The 14740-nt window shown below is 50.7% G+C and overlaps 1 protein-coding gene across 2 annotated transcripts in view; it reads left to right on the top strand.

Moving 5' to 3' along the window:
* The first annotated feature begins 1222 nt into the window (after positions 1-1222).
* The window catches only part of LOC125957212 (protein windpipe), a 37423-nt gene continuing 23905 nt past the window's right edge, over positions 1223-14740 (top strand). For both annotated transcript variants that reach the window (XM_049689753.1, XM_049689750.1), the window contains exon 1: positions 1223-1352. The gene's annotated coding sequence lies outside the window, so the exon portion shown is untranslated. The remainder of the gene's footprint in view (positions 1353-14740) is intronic.

Raw genomic sequence — 14740 nt, 5'->3', positions numbered from 1 at the left:
ACGGGGGAAAGGGGTGATAGGGCCCGGACCTGAACCGAATGCCCACCGACCGACCAGCAAAACGGAAAACGAAAGCACAAAACGACCGAAGGCAAGTGGAAAACACGAACACTATACGGAGCATAAAACATAACCAGGTGTATAACCTTAAATCCGCTGTTTGCTTATAGATGGGCGTATCGAGCAAATTGAGCTTTCATCGACATGTCATACCACTTTTGCATGAGTTTGACACCTGTTTACGTAAATCAATGCCTATTATAAGTCATTCCATGTAAAACCATACATTTTTCATTCCATAATGATGCCTAGTTCTGTACTAGAAAAAGAGCATATGAGGGAAGCTCATCTTTTTTTTTGCTAAAACTTGAATAAATCGGCTGCCGAATTCCATAAAATGATTGTAGAAAGAACACTATCGGTAATTACTTGCTGAGATTATTTTCGTCGGTTCAAAAATAGCCATTTTGATTTGAGTGACTAGAAGCGTCACGTAAATCCACCCAGGAAAGTTGGGGACCATGAATTGCAGGCGCTTTTCGATAAGAATGGTGTTCAATTGCGGAAAAAACTTGAACAGCAGTAACGAGTTACTAAACTAGCCGTTTCCAAACGTTTACGGGCCATGGGAATGGTTTAAAAATTGGAAAATGGGAAGTGAAGAAAGCTAGCATTACCAACTAATCAATTTCTACCGTTCTTTGCAAATTTCTACCGTTCTTGTTGTTTCAAAATTACTTTGATAAATTCAAGGGGGAGGTTTTATCTCGCCCCGCTAATTCTCCAGACCTGCTTTCTTTAGAATATCACCTGTTTTCGCCGATGGATCACGCGCTTGGCTCTTAGATTCGTATGAAAATGCCTGAAAATGGCTTGACGCGTGGTTTGCCTGACAAAATGAAGAATTATTTTGCAATAATCCAAACTACTTGAAATATGGGAAAAATGTATAGCTAACGAATTAAAATACTTTGAATAAATTGTTTTTTGGCTTTCTATTTAAAAAAACATGTTTTCTTTGACAAAAAACAGCGAACTTAAGGTTATACACCCGGTAACAACATCGGACAACGCGATAGAAAAAGCTCCTCGTTGGCCGTGGCGCGATCGCTCGCTCGGGTCTCGACCACGCACGTTCGGGTGTCGTTCGGTGCGCGATTCGAATGCATGTTTCATCTTGGTTTGTGCCTCCACCGGGGCCATTTTTCGTCGAGACGTCGTTGCGAGTAGTGCCGGTGTCCGAGTTGTGAGTAGTGTCCGCGGTGCCTCGGTGTCGTTCCGGTTCCCTTCCGATTAAAAAAAGTGTTTTGTGTGACAGTTATACGACGACGACAAACGGCCAGCATTCAATGGTAACTTCGCGGGTGGTCAAAGGTGTTTTGTTATGGTAGCTCAGTGACGATCACGTGTCAAAGGTCACCGTCGATACCGTTCCGGTGAGGGTTCCAGAAAAGTTCTCGAGCTCTCGAACTCTGAAGTGAACTGAAAAGTGCGTGTGAAACAATTTGCGCCAACAATCGAAATGACGATCGCGTGTAGCCGTTGACGCCGCGAAACGGATGTACGATCGTCGGGACGGTTGGTCGGTCGGATAGACGCAAATTCGCAGACGCAGATCAGTGTGAATCCGACCGGACCGTGGATAATCAATCTTTCGCCCATTTTGCGCGGTGTGGCAGGCCGGAGACGAGCCCGAGAGAGCATGCCGGTCGTTGCCATGCCGACATCATGACCTTCATTCGAACGTTCAGGAAGCAGCAGCAGCAGCAGCAGCAACATTAAACGTGTACCTCGAAGAGGTGTCTCTCTGTCTCTTTTTCATTCGAATGGCCCTGTTCCTGCGTCCTTCTGCGCCTGCTCTGAACCTCAATCGGAATCCCATCTCCGCGACACACAACCACTGACCTCAACTGTCGCGGTGAAGAAGAGGAGCATGAGGAGGAGCGGTAATCACTTTTCTTTTCACTTGGCGCACCGACGAGTGCGTGTTCGTGTGGTCAGTCTGGTTGGTTTTTATTTCGTTGTCTGTTTTATTTAAATCGAGGGTCATTTTGCGTTCGCGCTCTCCTCTTCGAAATGGATTACTTGGATCCCTTGGTTGGCAGCTGGTCGGTTTACCTACCCTCCCCTCCGGTGCACACGGAGCAATGTAATGCGGAGTTCTTCGACCTACCTCAGTTTGTAATGTTTTCTTATTTCCTTTCAATTGAATTCCATCCGGTTGATGCAGCTACAAAACCACAAACTTCCTTGACGATCTGAGTGTGGAAAATCGTTCACCCCTAGTGCAGTGGGTGGCCACGAGGTTCAGGTTCATTTTCCATTTTCGCATACCGCATGCCACACAAACCTCTAATCCTCATTCTCAGCCCAATGTGCGGTGCGCGGTGTGGATTAATTTGATAAACAAATCGCCAAGTGCGCGAACGCGATGGCATTTCCCGCCTGATCACCAATCGCGCACTACTGCTGCCCAGAGGTGCTTCTGGTAGACCTCAAGTCTCGCTCGCCAGCCGGTGCAGGGGACGGAAAAGGCAAAGGGAAAAGCCTCACAGAACGGTTAATCAAAAAAGGGAGGAAAAAAAACCGGCGAGAGTTTCCCTCGCACTCGCCAATAAACAAACAAAATGTAGGATTTTCGGGGGTTCCACGGGGGAAAAAAATGGTGGCTCAACGCGGGAGTGGGTTGAGGCGGATTCACATTTCGCTGCTGCACCGCTGCGACGACGACGACGACGACCGGGCCACCGATGGGGTGTGGAATCCGGTGAAAAATACCGGGAAAAGCCGGTGGCGAGAATGTCGGAGTAAAAATAGTGGCCACCTTCCGTTGCACCTTCCTCTTCTTCATCCCAACGTGTGAATTATGGTTGTGTGATGTCTAGCAGTCGAGCATCTCTCGACCAGTGTGCGTCTGTGTGTGACTGTGTGCTGGTGCTGCGTTGAAATATTGACCACGAAGAGGCAAGTGGCGGATTCGGAGGAAATTGAAGGAAAAATCCACCCCACAATCAGCCCACGAGGAGTTGTGGTGTGTGGGCATCATTTCTCAATTTCATCCAGCGTGCGTGTGTGGTTGAAAGGAAAGGTGTCTCGAGGTCGAGGTGCGTGACACGGTGCGTGACTCGTTCGAGAGAGAGAGACCGCGAGGAGGTCAACCACAACCGTATGTGGCACCCCAAGAAAGGTGACGAAGACAACGGAAGCACTGGATCACCGGAAAAAATGTAGCGAAGCGCCAGACGACGGCTCAAACACACACACACGCGGAGGCACGGGCACAAGCGGCGGTCGCATGCATGTACAAAAGGTGAATATTTAATTATAGTTTGTTTATTTTTACCGGCTGCTCACATTGTCGAAACACGGGTATCACTAGCTACGAGGGTGGCGCCTGCCTCCCTCCCTCCCCTTCCTTGCCGCACTTGTCATGCGGCCAAATGGCAATAGCTCCCCTGAGGATTTAATATCGACGGCGGCATGTGCGAGAAGGCGTCAGCATGTGTCGTGACGACGCGATAGCAAAGGAAACAGGAAATTCCTTCGCCTGACCTTGAGACACAGCACGTTGTTTTCGTTTTTCCCTCAAAAAAAAAAAAATCCCAAAGAAACGGCCAAAAAATGCAAAACGCTTTTCCTTTTGAGCCCGTCTAGAACCTCCTAACATTCAGTAGTACAAAGCGAAAAGTGGTCGAAGAATTGCAGCGGTTAATGTAAACAGCAGCAGTAGTAGCAGGACTACTACGATCTCACTTCGGTAGTGCAGCAGCTGCTGCTGCGGCTAGCCGGCTGGCTGCCTGTCTGTGTTTATGATTCGTTTATGGGGTCTTTGTTGATGTTTTAAGGTCTCCGCTTGCTGCACACGAAAAGCAAATTCCGTGCAGTGCCGGTGTTTGCTCGGTTAAGTGAATGTTTGGTAGCAATATCAACGGCCTCAAATATCAACGAATGACGCGACATGATGTCACCTTTCGCCTGCGGCACTAACATACACACACGGGCAGAGTGCACCAGCACCGGAGGAGGGTTTTGCTTTGTTTTTTGCTTAAATTTCTAATGTTTGATCTACATCGTGGACGGACATTTTTGTGTGTGTTTGTCTACTTGTTTGTTCCTGGCTCGACTACTTGCGATTTGCGTCATCGACATGGCCGCTACTCGGCTCTAGGTCACCCCCCGGGGAGACCTCTGATAAGCGGAACGGGTCGGTCGGTGTTTGCGAAAATATTCATTAGCCAAAGCCAGGCCGGAAACAACCTGTCGGATACACCCGGTGCCCGGACCCGGGGGTCCAAGTCTCGTGGTGTGGTCTTCCGGGAAACGGTTCGCGAATTCGCGAATCCGGGCATCCCCCCTTTATCCTGTCATCTCGTGTGCCGCCGAATTTCGTCCGCGGCAAAGGTGCAAAATTACAGACAGAAATCGCGCCGAAGGAACATCACAAACGGCGGTAGTTCAATTAGATCTCTCCACCCCCGGGGGCGTGCCGTGACAGAGATTCGAGATTCGAGTTTCTGGCGGCAGCATTCGGGGATGATTTGTGTGCTTTTGGGGGCCTCCGCGGTCGATTTGTCTTCGTGGCGCTGATTGAAGCGCCGATTTGGCGAGAGTAGCATCCAATTATAGCGTGACTATCGAAATATCGAGGCCAATCGAAGACACGATCGAACGGCCGACCGGCATACGGTACGGTAATTAGATGACCTGCCGGCCGGCCAGCCGGTCGGGATCTTCGTCGTCGTCGTCGTCCAACAAGTTGGTTGTTGCCCTCAGCATCGTGCTGAGTTCCGCGGTAAAGTGTTTGGCACGCGGGATACCACACACCTGGGGTGGTCCCCGGGAAAGGTTACAGGTTTGCGTGTGGCGCGAAGCCTTTGCCCGGTGGGCCTATCGTCTTCGCGAAACCGCGCGATGATCGCGTGTCATTCGAAGACGAGGGTTGCTTTGCGAGATTCGTTCGGGACACGGTCGCCGGTGGGCACTTTCGACGGACAGACGGATTCACGTACACGGAAGTAACAGTTGACCGAAGAGATCTTTGCAGATGATGTTGCTATGGATCTTTTCTGTTGAAAGATTCTAATGAAACTTGAGATAAGAAGTCGATGAATCATTCGCGAGGTGTCTATGATTAAAGCAGATAACCTTGATGACAAACAAGAACATCGGATTTTCCAGTTGTTGGCGCCCACTTGGGAGGTGATCCTCTAAGACACCGATGTGACGTAATCGGTGCCTTTCACTCTGGATTTTCCCACCCAAGTCCTTCGTTAGTTCGGTTAGACGTAGCAGATGAAACAGACTCTAAGTACTCGCGCCAACCTACGCGCTTAATGTCGCAGCATCCCCCTTGGAAGTTAGTAGCTTCGTCATCGTCATGCGTCACGGTTTGTCCATCAGTCCCCCTTCCCACTCTGTGTTGACTGTCAGCCTCTGGTGGTGGTGGCGTTTGACGTATTCGACGACATGCCGACGTCATCGTGCTGCGATCAGAGGTGCTACCACGAGGCACTTTGCAGCAAATACCCAACGACGACGACCACGACGACGACTGATCACCAACCATTAAAGCCTGGCCACACCAATTAGCATTCGCGGGGTGCAATTTTCATTCCGTCGGGAGATTTATTCCGGGAATTGTTTTGTGGCGTTCCGGAGTTCCACCATCTCTCGCGTTTGCTTCTTGTTGGTGGATGTTAATTTCTCAACGCCACAAACCTTTGGTTCTGTCACTTCGTTAGGTGCTAGTTGAGAGAGTTTCGATGCCAAGGCGTTCTCTCAGCTTGGCGTGAAAAATGCCAACCAACCTGCTGCTCCGGGTTCGAGTTCGTCATCATCTCTACGTGTCAGGTGATGGTCAACTGGCGAAAGTCGAAACAAGCGGTACAGCGGTACAGCGAATTGCGAAAGTAAATTGCGGACAAATAAACATAAATCAGCCAATCAACCGAACAACCGAACTAACGGGCACCGCCAGACGACTGGCTTGCTGCTGGACCCGGCCGGCACCACCGGCTGGCCCGGGGGTCTATTTTGGGCTGCTGCTGGTGCTGCAGCCGGACCAACCGAAGAGGAGTGCGAATTTTGTAATCTGTGTTGTTTATTCGCCAGTTCGGATTTCGTAGTGGGCGAAGTCCCGCTGAGCAATCGGAGCAGAACATTGAATTTCCTTAAAACTGATTGTCTTTCGCGGAATCGGTCCGGTAAACGGAATGGCTTCTTCAGTTCGGAGCTGTACTCTGGCATCTTTCGTAGCAGGATTTGCCAAATCTAACATCTTTGCAAAACTCCCGAACCCAACCTCCTGCTGAGATTTAACGGTTCCCTTTTGCTGCTCTATTCTGCACACGAGAACGTTGTAGCAGTAGCAGCAGACATTGATTAGCGTGTCGAATAGAACCGTCAGGTGGTCTGACGATCTCAGGCGGACCTCACCACCGCTAGGTTCTACGATCGCACGATGGAAGTGATCGTATTTCGTCAGAATTTCGAGTGGCGTTGCCGATTGCCCAGACACTTACTCAGCAGTTTGTCAAGAGCTGCTTGCTTCGAGGTGTGCCCTAAGCTCAGGGCGACGACTCCCATCTGTGTGTGTGTGTGCGTGTCCGAGAAGTTGGCGGAAGTGGATGATTAGATTGCTGCACCGAACGCTGCTCGAGGTGATCTCATACATGCTGTGTATAGTGGAAGGTATCTAGACATTGACGAGGGGAACTCCAATTCACATACGATCCTTCTTATTCTCTCTCTTTCTCGACGTGGTGATCACTGGAATCGAAGCGAAGTGATCGTCGACAAATGCGAGGGAAGCTATTCGATCCGCTTACTGTAGCGGCAGGTTGTGGCCACGATGAGCGGTACAAATGCGATGCTCTCCCCGTAACGACTCACCGTGGCTGCAATTAAACGCCACTCGCTACAGTCGTCCTTCCCATTCATGGTTCTCTGCGAGAGTTGTTCGTCGAAGACCGGAGCCAGAGTCGTTAGGACTTTATGGTGCTGACATAAAGATCTGCTTCACGGTGATCGCTGCTGCTGCTGCTGCTGCCAACGATTACGAACCAGTATCAGCCCAAACACGATTCGTGACGTGACGTGTTCCGCGGCGACGCAGTATGTTTCTCATCTCGACACCTTGACACCAGCGAGGAGATGTTCCGGATCGGATCCCGATCTGTGGGGGAAGATCGAGCGATCACGCTCGCGTTAATTTATGATCTAACGGCCAACGGGCCCCCAAGAAAACCTGAAACCTGCGTCTCATCGGGATCGTTCCTCTGTTGATGTTGGATGCAGTGGCGGCGAAAGTGATGTCAAGTGATGTGGAATCAGATTGGAATGGTCCCCGGGGGCGCGACTGCACCTAATAAGCAAACTCGGTCAGACCGGGGATCAGGGAGCATCGAGGATTAGAAGCTACTGCTTCTGGTCACAAACACGCATTCTGAGACCGTATAAGACGGGGACGGGGAAGAAGAAACCAATCAATTCATTTCCCCCCCCCCAAAAGGTTCCAATTCGTGGATTAGAGAGCGTTGGAAATTGAAATTTTCCCCATGGATTGACAGCGTGCGCAGCGTCTTACTCCAGCTTACGGGGGCCAGCCTTCCTTCTCCCCAGACACACCTTTCTTCGATGCTGCCGATTTGGGGTTTTGGAAAAGGGTATCTCGCTCGCTCCGGTGCATAATCGGAGCAAAGTCCCCGGACGGACGGACGGTGAAATGGTGAAAATAGTTTTTCGGAATCCTCATCTCATCTCTTGCATCCGCCACGGTGGTGGTTGGATTTCGACACCCGAGGGCACCCACACCGAGGGCAGCTTACGAGAGACCAAAAAAAGGGTGGGAGACGCCATGAAGCATGATTAATGCGGCTGCCACCGATTTAAATCCCAAAAATAGCGACCAAAACCGGGAGTGGGGGGACCAGTAGCGCACCAGATTGTCTCAGCGCTCTCCCTCTCTCTCTCTGCTTCGCGAGCAGCAACAGTGAGTGCATCATAAGATGGTGCCACCATCGATTGCATCGATCATAAATGCATCACGAAACATGAATAACGCATGGCGATTGCAGCGCTTGCATTATGCGAAGTCGAGCAATACCTGTTGATGAAACGTTAAACCCGCTCTTCGCACTCTGCGCCGCACTCTGCAGCAGGCCACTTCATCACTCCGTCACTCAAGAATGTGAATTACATTCTCTGCATCGCATCGATAAGTCCCGCGTAGATGTTTATGTTGTTGTGGGGCAAGATGTGGAACAAGACAACTCGTCGAAACGCGTCCCTTATACGAAGTGCTACCACCATCAGCGCGCATTGAGTCAACATTGAGGCACCCCTCCCCCGGTAGGTGCAGATGTGTCAACCCCCCATCAGGGGAGGAAACTAGAGGGAGTATGGTCCTCGATCAGACCAACGCTCGGTAAGGCTATCGCGCATTTGTTGTCTCATCGTCGTCGTCGTCGTTGTCGTCGTTCCATAGATAGACAATTTCCAATTGAGTTCCCCACAACAACAATGCGTGCGTGCCGCTGGCCACCTTCCTTCCGTCGTTCCGTTTCGCTTTCCATTTGGTGGTTGGTGTACCGGATCGAGCAGCGTACTCCCGGCCACCAGCACTGAAAAGTACTCAACATACATACACATTACCCTTCTTCGTACCATTCTGGAAGCATAAACCTATAAAACGCTGAACGAACACACACCTCTTGCTGGCTGCAGACGAATAGATCTATCTGTCTGCTTGCTGCCGTAGACTGGAACCAACGATGAGGATGACGACGACGACGGGTCGATGCCGAAGAGCTACCGCAACGCAGTACGGAGCAACGGAAATGGAGCATAAAGCTGGCAAGCGAAGGCCCTAAGAGGCGAAGGTGGAGGTCCGTAACGATCGAACCATTTTTCATCTTCGGTCGGTCTTCCAGCAAACCATCTCTCAATCCCAAGCCGCCCAAGGGGTTTTCGGGGGATTTTTAAGTTCCTCCTCAGACGAACTCAGACTCAGATGACGGCGCACCTCATCCCGGGGGGCGAGAGAAAAATGTTTGAAGGCGATAATCGGTTTTCGGTTGTCGTCGTCGTCGCGGTCTTCATCATAACGCGTCGCTCCCTCGGAGACCATTAATCGGATCGGTAGGACCGCGATTATCAGCCGGCGAGGTCCAGAGCTTCAGGAGAAACTAACGTCTTCAATCCGAGAGTGTCCACTCTTGCATCGGCCATCGGTGCACCTCAACGACATAATGAAGATGGTGATGGCAGCGAGACCTCAACAACATCTCAATTAGGACCCCGTTTCAGGCGGTGTGTGTGTGAGTGCTGTGTCACCTGGGACCACCTGGGAAGTACCCCTTGGAGGACCCTTGTCCCTCTTTTGTGACTTCTTCGCTCTTCACCCTCGGTGCGGTATTATGCTGCGCGTGGAATGAAACACAACACTACCAGCGGACAAATGCTGCACCCTCGAACCGCTTGGATCGAACGATGCAGCTCCCCTCCCCCCTCGATAAGCTCTATGGAGCTCTTATGCTGTATGCTGTGACAGCGATATGTTTGCGGTTTCACTGCAGCGCAACCCAGCTCTGGGATGCTTCAGCGAAAGAATGATGGCCAAAAAGGGGCGCCTGAAGGACAAGGCGTGGACGCGGCGATGGCGTCTGCGGTTTCTGCCCTCCCCCTCCTCGCATGCTTCTATGTCTCGCGTTTGGAGTGTTGAAAAGATTAGAGATAAATTACCGAAAAGCAACGAAAAAAAAAACGACCCCGCAAACGGTAGAGACAGAAAAGGGAGGGGGTAAAGACCTCCTCCTGGCCAGCAGAGACCCTGACCAACAAGTGACTAGTGCTGGTGTGGGAACCAATTGTGTCAGTGTCTTCCAACTTGTCTGTTGTTGTTGTTTGGGTCCTCAAATGGTGTGTTGTCGGCGTCTATGTCGGTCGCTAGGGTGGGAACGAACACCAAACCCTCCATGCAAACAATAGATCACTCTCAATAGTTCGAGTTGTCTGCAAGCCACCAGCAACCAGCGGGCCATTGTGTGTTTAATGCTGTTGTGCCGTGTTGTCTTTAGCATACGACGGAACAACCCCTTTCGAGACCTGCATTAAACATTCATATTGCTTCCTGCGGACGGCGGAAAAAAACGTCAAAAGGGCAAAGGCTACTACGATGACAATGTATTTTCGATACCGAGTGATCGCTCATTCCTAGCGAGTGATCCGTTCTTTCACTCTTCTATAGCCATTCCGTCAAATGTTGCATCTTACCGTACACCTGCTAGCTGCAGGCCCCTGCTTACGTGACACTCATTCTCGCGATGCGGAACAACAGGCTGTGACTCGAGTGTGCTTCCAGCGCTGGTAATGAGGACGCCTCGCGGCCACCAACTAATTCCTAAGTTTTGTACAAATTTGCGTTTGACGACGATAAGTATGACACGAGACACCTATAGTGTCTGGGGCGATACTGTAACACAGGCGCGTGCTCGCACACACACACACACACTGTACGTAGATGTAATAGACTGTCGTTGAGTGGATGGCTGGCTGGCTGGCCCCTGGCTGCTGCTGCTGATCGTCGAAGCACCGCGGACACGTGAGCATGAGATAGTGAAAGGGGGCTTTTGCTTTGCTTGGTGTACCAAGCGGGAGGAAAGACGCCACGCCAAGGTGCAACAAATGGATATTGCATGACGGACTACCCTTTACAGTGCTTGCGTCGCCTGCCTGCTTGCGTCTAACGCGGAGAGATTATGCAACACGAGAGGAAATTGCGACGACTACTGCTTGGCGTGCTGATGCTGATGCTGCTGCTGCCACTGATGCAGTCAAGGTGAGCAAGGCAAGGCCTCGAAGAGTGAGACACCTCGTTAGCTGCACGCTATCGCTGGTGCTGCTGCTGCTGCTGTGCATCTCAGCGTTGTATGCTGCACACAGCGCAGAGCACTGCACACAGCCAAGATCCAAGATTGGGTGGTTTGAGTTTGGTTTATGATTTGAAAAGAAAAAATGGGAGTGAAAACGCTATTTTTAGTCTTCATCTTGTGCCAGGTGTGCCAGGCCGCAACAACAACAACAGTGAGTGGGACCGGCGTGAGGCCATGGTCAAGGTCGATTGGTGTGGTGGATGATTACGCAAACCGTTGTCGATCGTGCTGCCGGGATCCTAATGAAGCGTGGTGTCGGTGATCGGCAAGCAACCCAAAGGAAGAAGAGGAGCAAAAGAGTGTGTCCGGCTGTGAACGAGATGAACAAATACACTTCACTCTCCATCTGCACCGCTAAGAGACGGATCAAACCGGTCTGTGTTGGTCAGGTTTTTTTCTCTCTTCTCATCTTGCGATGAAATTATGATGAGTCATCGTCGATGATGCTTTCGATGCGTGCGATCTTCTCGCGAGGCGACTGATGATCAATCGAAACCCCGGAGGCGATTTCTTGTGGGGGGGAATTTCGGATCCAAGTTTCCGGACAGTAACTCCAACTGTGGAAGACAGTGATTATGACGTTCGTAAATGTCATTCCCGTACATCAACATAGCGCAGCGAGGCGATCATACGATCCTGCAACTGATGTCATTGGCTTTCGTGACCATATCGGACTTCCCACTCCTCGGTGCTCCTTGGCCGGTGGCCACTAATGTCACGGGAATCCCCTGAAGGAGCCAACGGGTCAATTGCGTGAAATCAGAAGCGAAACAAATGGCCTCAAACCGTTCAGTCGCGCCACGTCAGATTGAGTAGTGCAGTCGCGCTGGCTGGCGAAGGTAACCTTCTCGTCACTTGCATCGCCGCCACTGCCGTTGATGATGATGATGATGATGATGATGCTGAGCCGATTACTAGCGCGGTTTGGGGCGTGTTACCGGCACCACCGCGAGTCTCGTCATCGTGGTCGCTGTGGTCGGTGATGGCCTAGGCGGGGAGGGATTTGCTTTCGGCGATTGCATAAAGCCGGTTGCCGCAACCACGTGTAATGGCTATTTGGCCAGCAGCAGCAGCAGCGTAAATACAGAAAAAAAAATCGAAAAAAATAACATTACTGACCAGAAGAAGAGATGAAGCTGGGTGGAACAGTTGGAAGTGGCGCAGAAAATGGAGAACAGAAACCGTTTTTTTTTGTGCAAAACTTTCCAGGCTGAAACCTTAAAGCAGGAGTCTTAACCACCACCAGCACCACGCAGCCAGTGGTCAAATGTGTAATTTCTTCTGTCCAGCGCTATCATTACGGGGCGGGCGGTTTTGAGTGGATAATTTTATTACCTACGGGATAATTAACAAAAAACCACCAGGAAAGCACCAGGTCCCGTCCTGGACGAAGGCATGAGGGTTTTGTGTGTCTTACGTTAACGTGCATCGGAGTGCGGAAGATCTCCCCTTTTATGGAGCGATCGTGGAGATCGGAGAGCGAGGCGGCTGTGGTTACAACATCTCGTAGGATTATCGAGGAAGTCCAACGACGATGCTCTTCTAATACTACGAATAAGGTGAATGTTACGTGAGCTAAACGACTTAACCTTATTTGCTTAGCAAGACAAATGGTCCAAAATCGTTCCTAAATCATTCCAAACTCGTCGCTGGTTTCATTGGCAGCTGAAATCTCATCTGGAACGACTGCGTCGCCTCTCATCTTCTACGTCTCTTACTTCTCACCATCACCGGAAATCATTTTACGCCTCTTCGGGCCCTCAACCAGCTCTGCCCAACCGGAAGATGCAAATTTCTGGCCAGCACTGACACTGGCAACACCTAATTTAAACCCCGGCAACCATTAGCAACGCGATCAACGCTCGACAGACGCAGCAGCAGCAGCAGCAGCATCAGTTGTCACTCTAAATTCTCCCTGCCACTGGCCAATTCTTCCCAAATGACCATGACCTGCAATCTGGTGACCGTACGGCACTCCGGCCGTTCTTGGTGTTCTCTCTTTCGGCGAAAACCGAAACGCTTCAAATGGACCGCAGCAGCAGCGGTGTGTGCAACATGTGGCCAACTTATGTGCCAGGGCGATGAAGAGTTTCTTGAGGGTTTTACCGCTAGAAACCATTTCGTGGTATCGCCTGGCACGTAGGAACATGTGTAGTGCTGCTGCTGCTGTTGGTGCAGTCCTTTGCCTTCAACCACAAAGCGTCCCGTTCCTCAAGGGTGGGCAATCGCTGCACGGTCTCGGTTATCGTGCTGCATGTTGACGTTCCGGTCGATGTAAAGCCGCTCCCGGAGACTACCGATTTCCTCTCTGGCGTTGTTCCTTGATATGCAGCCCAACTTCACGCCTCCCTTCCTCGCAACGTGCATTCATTTATCTTCGTCGTCCAGACCCTGGCGATACCCTTTCCTGTTGCTCTCCCTCTCGCCTCTTTAGGAGTGCGCTATCTTCGTATGTTCTGTTAGGGTAGTGATTGGAAGGGCCTACCGTTTGAATGATGGTTGAATGTAGCCATTCGAGACCCCTTGCTGGTCTGTCGGCATCTTTTCTGTGCGTACAATGTTCTCGGAATTACCCCCGGTGTTGGATCGATCGATCGATGATCATCTCGATTCACGTTCGATGTCGGTCAATATATTGAAGTAGCGGCAGCACCCGCCAAATGATTGAATTAATTATGGGCAGAGGAGTCGACATGAAACAGACACCATCATTACGGCGAAAGGAAGGTTGAATGTCCGCGTCCACGAGATCGGTTACAACCCTGCCGCCCGTTATCATGATGTCGAGCTACATGTGAGCCACAAACTTGTCCACTACTTGTTGCCACCCAGTTCCCAGTAGATCAGAGACCTCCAGACGATGCTTTCGAGACGATTAAAATTAGTCACCAACGGCGGGGGAATCCGAATCCGAGATTGGATTATAATTCTCGAACAGCGTTTCGTCACATTCTTCGGACGTCCCAAAAGGGACATGGAAATAAATATTGAGAAAGTTCGGAACGCATATCAACAAGTCCGGTCCCGAGTCTACGGGGTGCTACTTCTCTCGTTGCTGTATGCTCTGGGGAGCGCTTTCCGAGTGTTTTCCCGCCTCATCGTCGCGGCAACAGATGAAAACACACTCGTTCGTGATGCATTGAAATGCATTCGAACGCTTTGTCACCCCGTTGCGTCGCGTCAGTTCGGTTTGATAATGGCGTTCTGCGGGGCACCTACTTGAATTCGTGGCCCGCGACGAAGAAGCCCTCCACGGGGGCCTGAGTTTTGTTGATCGTCAAGTGATTTGCTCTATCGCTATGGGAAACTTATGCAAATCCGACGATTATGGTTCAAGTAGGCGCAGCGATTAACGGCCAAACAGGCGCTGCACGTTCTCGAGATTCTTGGGATTCATTCAAAGGCGAGGTAGCCCATAGAAGACGATGGGCCTGACTGTATCTCTATATATATATACATGTATTGTGTTTGTTATCTTAAATGCCCCCCCCCCCTAAAAGTCTAGGCGACAGACTTCTCAGGAGACCATTTACAATCATCGCATCGGGCATAAAGGAATCATAAAATACTTGAGAAGATAATATGTTCACATCTTGGAGCGTTTAAGGCAGACATCGAGACCGAGACGGTTCGGACGGTGGTCTGGATCTAGTTTACGGAACGGAACCAATTCCAACCACAAACATGCTGTCTTGTGCGCTAATGTAGCCGATAGAGGCGTTGCTGTAAACCGCAGCGTGTGATTGTGTGAAGACAACGAGACTTCGAGGAAGTGAACTCCAAAGTGGGGAGGGGGTTCCCAGCCCCAC

The sequence above is a fragment of the Anopheles darlingi genome, chromosome 3 (genome assembly GCF_943734745.1).
Source record: "Anopheles darlingi chromosome 3, idAnoDarlMG_H_01, whole genome shotgun sequence".
Classification (NCBI taxonomy): domain Eukaryota; kingdom Metazoa; phylum Arthropoda; class Insecta; order Diptera; family Culicidae; genus Anopheles; species Anopheles darlingi.
Note: the sequence above shows the minus strand (reverse complement) of the source record. Positions and strands in the feature narration are given on the sequence as shown.